We start from the raw sequence: 8,381 nt of genomic DNA, 5'->3' as shown, positions 1-8,381 counted from the left end.
CAACTTGGTGTAACCTTGATTTTTTTGCTGGGACAGTTGAAAGAAGTGAGGTCTTGGGCTGTGAGGATGGAGCCTAGAGCTGCTGGCAGCCATCTTGCTGCTGCAAGAAACAGAGATGAGAGGTGAGGAGAGGAAGACTAAGTTTTGATATTTTTTGTGCCTCTTGGTGCCCAAATAAATTATACCATTGGAGTCTTTTGTTATGTGAACATACAAATTTCCTATTTGCTTACACCAAGTCAATTTTAGTAGATTCTCCTTATTTGTAAACTTTCAAGTCCATATATATATATAATATTTATATATATTTGCATATATATATTATGCTATGTTTTAATTGAATTCAGAGAGGAAGGAAGAGGGAGATAGAAACATCAATGATGAGAAAGAATCATTGATCGGCTGTTTCCTGCACAACACCTACTGGGGATGGAGCCCGTAACCCAGGCATGTACCCTTGACTGGAATCAAACCAGGGACCCTTCAGGTCGACATTCTAGCTACCAAGCCAAACCAGCTAGGGCCATATTAATTTTCTTATTGAATATTCATAACAAGTCTTTGGAATAGGTATTATGTATTAACCACATTTTATAGATGAGGAAACTGACACACACACAGAGGCCACATGGAGGCAGAATTCAAACCCAGGAAATCTAATCCTGAGAGCCCACTCATAAACATTCTTTTCTCCTTGGTGATGGAAAAGGATTCACAGAGGAATGTGTGACGTCTAACCTAACATTTAACTCCAAGGGGACATACGGGTTTGTCAGGAGCAAGCGTGAAAGACTTCTAGGCGGAGGGGATAGCTTGGACAATGACAAGGCCTTTTCTGCAAAGAAGAAACCTCACCTGAAATTCACCATGTACATGCCCTTCAGCCTGTTGTGGAGGACAGACTGTTCCTGGTGTGACCGCTGCCAGACCCACCAGCTAGATCCTGGCCAGAACAGGGATTGCTTCCTCAAATCCCCCCAGACTGTTTAATTCACCCCTTCCCAGTAGCCCATGTGTGCTGGTTCATGGAACAGGCCTTTGCCCTAGCAAGCATGTAAGGCATTTGCCTACTATCTGGAGTCAGTCACCAACCAGTATCCTTACTCTTCCTGCCGGGTCCTATATAATTCCTTAGGGCCTGCCATGTGGTGAGCAGATAGCCATGCCTTCTTGCCAACCCTGAAGATCAGCCTGGCATGTAAGTCCCCTTACTCTTGCCTGGGAAATTTTCCCAACACCTGTACCCAATCAGTCCCTCCTGCAGAGGAGCATCAAAACCCCTTACTGCAGGGAAACCTCTGTCCTCCGGGCCTCTGCACCCAGGGGGGTCTATGCTCTGCCTTGGGGCCTGGTGGGTTCATTGTGGGGTCCGAGTTGGGTGAGGCACACTCCTCAGTCTGAAAGACAGTTCCCCTGAAGGGTTGCACCCCTTCGACTGGGTCTCTATCAGCCCCAGGAAGCTCTGAAAATGCTGACAGGGCTAAATAGAATGAAACTGTCAGAGCCCCTTTCCCCCCCACCTCTCCCTCCAACTGAGAAAATGAAAAACTGCAAGGAACCAGAATCTCAAACAGAAAACAAATAAATAATTTCCAAAGAATTTTGATTTAAAAACAAAAGTGACCCTGACATTTGTATTAGCTTCGGTTTTTATAAAATCAAGGATGAGACAGTGGGTACCAGCAAAGGATATTTTCTTAAAGAGGCCACTTCCACTCACAGTCGTGGGCTGCGAAGGGACAGGCGGTGGCGTTTTGAGTGCCCCATCACCCACGGCTGTTGGGGGTTTGAGATCGATTCTCGGAGGCTGGGGGGTGGGGTGGAGGGTGCAGCAGGGGTGTTGGGGAGAAAATGAGTTTCGGGGTGGCCCTCGGGGACGAGCCCTCTGACCCCAGGGGAGGGTCTGCGGGGGTGAAGGCAGCTCCAGGAGGAGAGAGGTGCCCTTTCCTTCCGAAAGGTAAACTCCGCGGGTAAACTGAGGTCCGCGTCCCGGCTCTGCGGGTCGCTTGGGCCCTGTGTTCCGCCCAGCACTGGGCTGGGCCGGTTACTTTTCTTTCGGGGATGGGTGGGGACTTTGGGCGCTCAGCTTGGCCAGGGGAGGGGGCGTGGGGCCCCGGTGGGGAGCGCTGGGCCCAGAGTTGGAGGTAGGAGAACCCGGCTTCTCGTCCCGGGCAGTCGCCAGTTTCCCCGCCCCCGACGGGGCGGGACGGGGAGGAGCTGCGCGCGCCCCCGCCCAGAGGCGGAGCGGGAGCCGGGCAGGAGCGGACCGGGCGGGGTGGGCCGGGGACGCGAGGCGGAGCGGGGCCCCACACAGGCCGCGGCGGCTGGCTCGGGCCCCTACGGTCTCGGTGGCGGCTGGAGGAGGAAGCCCGGCGGCTGGAGAGGAGGGGAGGCGGAGGAGGTCGAGGCTGGAGCGCCGTTCGCCGCAGACTCACTTCCCCGGCTCAGCAGGGAAAGGTATGGAGAGCCGGCTCCCCGCTCCCGGCCCCCGGCCCCCGGCGCCAGGTTCTCGCTCCGGGCAGGCAGGGGCTGCGGCCGCCGCGGGCGGGCGAGGGGCCCGGAGCGGCCCCGGAGACGCGGTCGGTGCGGGGCTCCCGGGGCCAGCGCGCTCGGGACGGAGGGCTGGGTGCGCGGCATTCCCCGAGGCTCGAGGGGAGCGGTGGGCGCCGCGCCCCCTTCGCCCGCGTCTGGGGAGGCGGTGGTCGGGCCCGGGGGTCGGTCATCTCGAGAGGGGGCTGCGCGGGCCGGGCGAGCGCGCCGGGATGGAGGGCAGGCTGGACCCCGCGGGCTGCGGGCTGCGGGCTGCGTGCTGCCGGGGAGCCCGGGGCGCCTGGTGGGCGCGCTTTGTGGGCGCAGACAAAGCCGGGCGCCGACGCTCCGCGACGACTGGGGCCGCCCAGAGGGTGGTCGCTGGGGAGAGAAGAGAAGGCTCTGGGGCCACGGCCGGGACTAGGGGAGAGGCCGGGCCGCCCTCCCTGCGGGCGTCTGCGGGGTGGGGGGACGCCAGACAGGGTGGGAGCAGCTCTCGCCTATGGGCCAACTAGCAGCTCACGGGCTGCGACGGGCTTGGCGAGAGCCAGGCTCGGGAAAGGGGAGTGTGTTGGAGGGCTCACTTTGGGGGAGGGGCTGAGGGACGACTCTGTCCTGGGGGTGGGGGCTGGGCTTTGGTGGAACCGGTGGGGGGCCCGTGGACCCCCTCCAAGCTTGCACCAGGAAAGGGTACGGCTTGATATGATAAGCCTTGTGGCTGACACATATGATGAGATATGTCCACAGGTTGTTTGCGGAACCTGCTGGTGGTGGCACATCCCGTGCCAGTCTACGGGAGGGCCACTTGTCCTAGCAGTGAAACAAGGCAGGCGCCCCAGGGGCCATGGAAGTGAGCACGCGTGGAGGGGTGTGTAGGCATGCATCTGAGAGTGCGTACAGTGAGGGTCCCACATCTGCATTCAGCTGCGTTCCATCCCCTTCGCTTCCCCTTCTCTCTCATTAGGGACATGAAGCATCCCAATTCCTGCCACAGGCCTACGCCTCCACTTGGGCTCCAAGGTGCTCTGCTCCTGTCCCCCATTCTTCAATGACTTCCCCTCTCTCCAGTGTTAGAAGTGGCTTCTCCCCCTCCTCCCCCTGGGTTATTCACACAGTGTAAGAACATGCTTTGGCACCCTCCTCCATCACACCCTACATTTCCTAGTCCCCTTTTTGCCTTCATCCCTCATTCTCCCTGAGCCACAGACCCACCTCTCACAGCAAAGCTTCTCCAGAGAAGCTTCTGTCCCACCATTCACTGAAACTGCCCTGGCACCCCCTCCCTCCCCCACACCAGTCAATGTCTCCAGTGATTTCCACACCCCCACAAGCAAGTTTTCCTTGACCTCCCTTGTCTTGTTGAAAATTCTTTCCTTCTAGAACCAATGATCTCTCTTGGCTTCTCTTGGTTTTCTTCTCTTTCTCTGCCTAGCCCTTCCTAAGTCATTTTTGGGGACAATGTCACTCAACTTTGAATGTTGGAGGATCTCAGGGCTCTGTCCCCAGTCCCCTCCTCTTCCCCAATTCCCTTCTGTTGACATACACTCCCCTGCCCCCCCAACCTCCCCCCCCCCCCGCCCTCCCGAGCCCCCCTCCCCCCCTCCCCCCGCCCCCAAGCTCTCATTCTTTCTTAGGACTTTTAAAGTCAAGCATTGATTTACAAACACAAAGATCTTAAATGTACATAATTTTCATTCTCATGATTTTAAGTAGCAGATTTTATCTCTAGCCTATCTTATCCAACCACCCATGTGATGCTTTATGGTGTCCTGATTGTGTCAGAGGTATGAACAACTTCATATGGATGAGACGGAACCCTGACAGCACTCCCCAAACACGATCCTCCACAGGCCTTCCCATCTCAGTAAACCCAGCTTTAAAGACAGGAAACCAGGTGGCATCAACTCCTCCCTTTGCCTCCATCCCCACAACCAATCCAACAGCATATCCTTTTAGTCCTTTCTGCAAATTCTATCTCAGGCGTGTTCTTTAAGCTCTGACTCCACTGCTACCACCCTAGGCTTCTGCCTCAGGACTTTTATGTCATTCCTGAATGCTGCTCTAATCTATTTTAATAAAGAAGTATTTAGGAAAATATTGGTTAAGATACTCTTGTTCTCTAAAACCCTCAGTAGCTCCCTCTTGCACATAGAATAAAATCTCAAAGTTTTCCCTGGCCTATGAGACCCTTTATGATCTGGCCATCTCTGACTTCCTCCAGCCTTATCTTGTCCCTGTGTCTGCTTCCGGACATCCACACCTGAATCACTTTGCCCTGGAACATCCCAAGCTTTTTTCTGTCCTGGTGCCTTTGCTTATGCTGTGTTCTCTGCCTGTAATGTCCTTCCAGGGTTTTCTACTGGGCTGGCTTGGCTCCTTATTTTTCAGGTCTCAACTCAAACGCCTTCCCAGTCTTGGTAGAGGGCCACTCCCCAGCCCATAATTCACCAAAGCTCCTGTTTTACTTTCTTCATGATGTTTATCACAGTCCATAACTGTTTGTTACAATTATCTTTCTACTTTGCCTGGCTGGAACCTTGACTGGATGCCCCACTGCTGTATCTGGAGCATCTACACAGTCCCTTTTACACAGCTGCTGCTCAGGAAATCTTGAGCCAGGTGGGAAGGTTGGCGTTGGACTAAGACAGTGGTCGGCAAACTCATTAGTCAACAGAGCCAAATATCAACAGTACAATGATTGAAATTTCTTTTGAGAGCCACATTTTTTAAACTTAAACTATATAGGTAGGTACATTGTTATTAACTTAATTAGGGTACTCCTAAGGCTTAGGAAGAGCCACACTCAAGGGGCCAAAGAGCCGCATGCGGCTCTCGAGCCGCAGTTTGCCGACCACGGGGCTAGGCAGAAGGAGGTGGGTATTGCAGTCAGTGCAGGAGCCCCCTTAAAACCTCAAATGACCCCTAACATTTTATTTTATTTCCATAAAAGCAGTTGTGCAAATGGCTGTAACAATCTGAGGGGTGTGAAGAAGGGAAATGGAAAAGGTCAAGTGTCTCGAAGGTGGGCCTGTAAGCCCAGGGGGGAGATTCGAGAGCCTGGGGGATGTGGAGTCAGTGTGGGTCGCTGTGGGTTAGGGACAAATGACTTCCTTTGCTCTCTTTGGTGGGCATCCAGGCTAGGTTAACAGAGGCGGGGGTGTGTGTGTTCTCTAACTCGGGAGATGGGAATGGTCTGGGAAGCTGGGGATTTACCTCAGGCTGCTCTCTGGCTGCTGGGTGCCCATCCTCGGCGGACGGGGAGTTGGAAGGGTGGGACAAATGGGCTGGGGGTCTCACTATTAGACCTTTGTCTTTCCTCTTTGCACAGAGGAGCCAGCTGAGAATTGAATTGTGTGGCTGGTGCTCCCAGAATGCAGCGCCAAGAGCCAGGGGACCTTAGAAATAGAGGGGAGCTGGGCCCTGGCCAGGCAGATTGGTGAGGAACCAAGGTAACACTGTGGGCTGGCATATCTAAGAAAGGCCTTGGTCTGGGATAGTTGGGAGCAAGGAGGGTATCCTGGGTGGGAAATCAGGCAGAGGACAGGAGGCTGGGCAGGGCCCTGCTATATACTCCGGGGTGCCAGGCAATGTTTTAAGGACTTTGCAAATATTATCTCTTTTAATCCTTTCACTAGTTCTATAAGGTAGGTCTTTTTTTTATTTATTAATATAGTTTTATTGATTTCAGAGAGGAAGGGAGCGGGAGAGAAAGGTAGAAACATCAATGATAAGAGAGAATCATTGATGGGCTGCCTCCTGCACGCCCCCTACTGGGGATCGAGTCCGCCACCCAGGCATTGCCCTTGACCGGAATCGAACCCGGGATCCTTTAATCCGCAGGCCGCTCTATCCACTGAGCCAAACCAGCTAGGGCATATAAGGTAGGTCTTACTGCATTTAACAGATGGGAGGACTGAGGTGCAGTCGTACAACACAATAGTGACAGAATAAGGAAATGAACCCAGGCAACCTGGCTCCAGAATCCATGCTGTAGCCAGTGGTCGGCAAACTGCGGCTCGCAAGCCACATGCGGCTCTTTGGCCCCTTGAGTGTGGCTCTTCCACAAAATACTTCTGCGCATGGGCCACGAAGTTTCAATCGCACTGTACATGCGTGCCTACACGTGGTATTTTGTGGAAGAGCCACACTCAAGGGGCCAAAGAGCCGCATGTGGCTCGCGAGCCGCAGTTTTCCGACCACTGCTGTAGACCATCCCACTCTACCACTTTTCTCATGCCTCTCAGATACGCACCAGCTGAGGAAGGCTTCTTAACAAGCAAATGGTTTTTCCAGACTTGCAGGATGACATGCAGGCTGCATATCTTGGAGACTGGGGAGGTGGGAAAGAAATCATAACCTCTAAGGTAGGAGGGATCCTTGCTCAGTGAGTTTCTCTGCTTCATGTCCTACCTTTTCTTCCAGAAGAGAGGCTCAGGCCCAGGCTGAGTAGTTGGGCATCATACACTCTGTGACATTAGGGTGCTGGGGAGATCAACTTCTTCTGGTACTAAAACAGCTCCCTGCTTGAGATGCCACCATTAGAATGCCACCCCTCTGGGTTTAGCACTGACCTCTTCCTCTGCCTCTGGAGAGCCCAGGGAGGCCAGGTAGGGGCTCTAACAATACACTGGCCTGGTTTGGATTCCATCTGGAATGTTGTGAGGTAGAGCTTCAGACTTGGCCTTGGAAACCTGGATGGGGGTCAGAGTAGGGCTGGGTCAGATGTGGGAGCCGAGCTGGGGGAACAGAGAAATAGGAACGGAAAAGAGCTTAATCCACTTCATGGTTGGGTCTGTCCTTACCTCTTTTTGTCTGTCCATAAAATGGGATTAGAGAGTCTTTTTTCCTTTGCTCCCCAGAGGTTGTGGAAGCCAGTAACTCCTGAATGTCTTCTTGCAGGCTCAGTATGAAGGAGGACTTCCCATAGGACACCAGCTCTGAGGAACTGGGCCAGGAAGGAGGGAGCCAGGCGGTGTGGCAGCCCTGTCCTGCAAGGCTTTCCTGTTTAGTCATGAAAAGATGCCTCTAGCCTTAGCCGGTTTGGCTCAGTGGATAGAGTGTCGTCCTGCAGACTGAAGGGTCCCGGGTTCGATTGTGGTCAAGGGCATGTGCCCAGGTTTCAAGCTCAATCCCCAGTAGGGGGCGTGCAGGAGGCAGTCAATCAATGATTCTCTCTCACTGATGTTTCTCTCTTTCTCCTCCCTTCCTCTCTGAAATCAATAAAATAATATATTAAAAACAAAACAAAACGCCTCTGGACAGGTGACTTGGTCTCCCAGGGGCCTAGCTGGCTGGCCGAGCAGAGGTTTGCTGACCACACAGGGATGGAGTCCCTTTTCTCCAATTTCTGAGCCTCAGAGTTTAAGGGATCTGCTCATCTATCTTGGCAGATTCTGCCAGCCCACCAGGAAAAGAGGAAGGCAAAGTTGGTGGCATTCTCTTCTGTATTTTGGGAAACTGAGGCACAGAGCAAGCAGACTGCTGCTGGAAGCTCATCAGGCCCATCGTTTTGGGAAGAGTCCCTTCTCCGGCAGGGAGTATGCAGGAGGCTTATCCACACTGCCCGAGTCCTTGTCTGCTGGATTGAGGTGAAAGCTGTGGCAGAGCCAGAGGCTGGCAGACTGGAGCTGAGGGTGGACTTCTTGACAACTGGACATGGGCCCTTGTTACCTTCAGGCATCATTTGACATCTCCTATGCCCCAGCCCAGTGTTCACAACCACTGGCAACACAGGACAGGATCCTCACTCTCCAGGAAATAAGAGTGAGCCATGCCAGGTGTGATATAATGAGGTGCAGTTCCGACCAGCTTCCTCGAGGAGGTGGTGCTTTTACAGGGTGCTGAAATCCTGA

The 8,381-nt window shown here is 53.7% G+C and overlaps 1 protein-coding gene across 3 annotated transcripts in view; it reads left to right on the top strand.

Annotated features, from left to right (window-relative positions):
- The first annotated feature begins 2,285 nt into the window (after positions 1–2,285).
- The window catches only part of SMOX (spermine oxidase), a 38,829-nt gene continuing 32,733 nt past the window's right edge, over positions 2,286–8,381 (top strand). For all 3 annotated transcript variants that reach the window (XM_070419964.1, XM_070419963.1, XM_070419962.1), the window contains exon 1: positions 2,286–2,457. The gene's annotated coding sequence lies outside the window, so the exon portion shown is untranslated. The remainder of the gene's footprint in view (positions 2,458–8,381) is intronic.

The sequence above is a fragment of the Myotis yumanensis genome, unplaced genomic scaffold, assembly GCF_028538775.1.
Source record: "Myotis yumanensis isolate MYYU_CA2020_CCGP unplaced genomic scaffold, mMyoYum1.0.hap1 SCAF_7, whole genome shotgun sequence".
NCBI classification, from domain to species: domain Eukaryota; kingdom Metazoa; phylum Chordata; class Mammalia; order Chiroptera; family Vespertilionidae; genus Myotis; species Myotis yumanensis.
The sequence above is the reverse complement of the archived record's forward strand: the minus strand, read 5'-3'. Positions and strand labels throughout refer to the sequence as shown.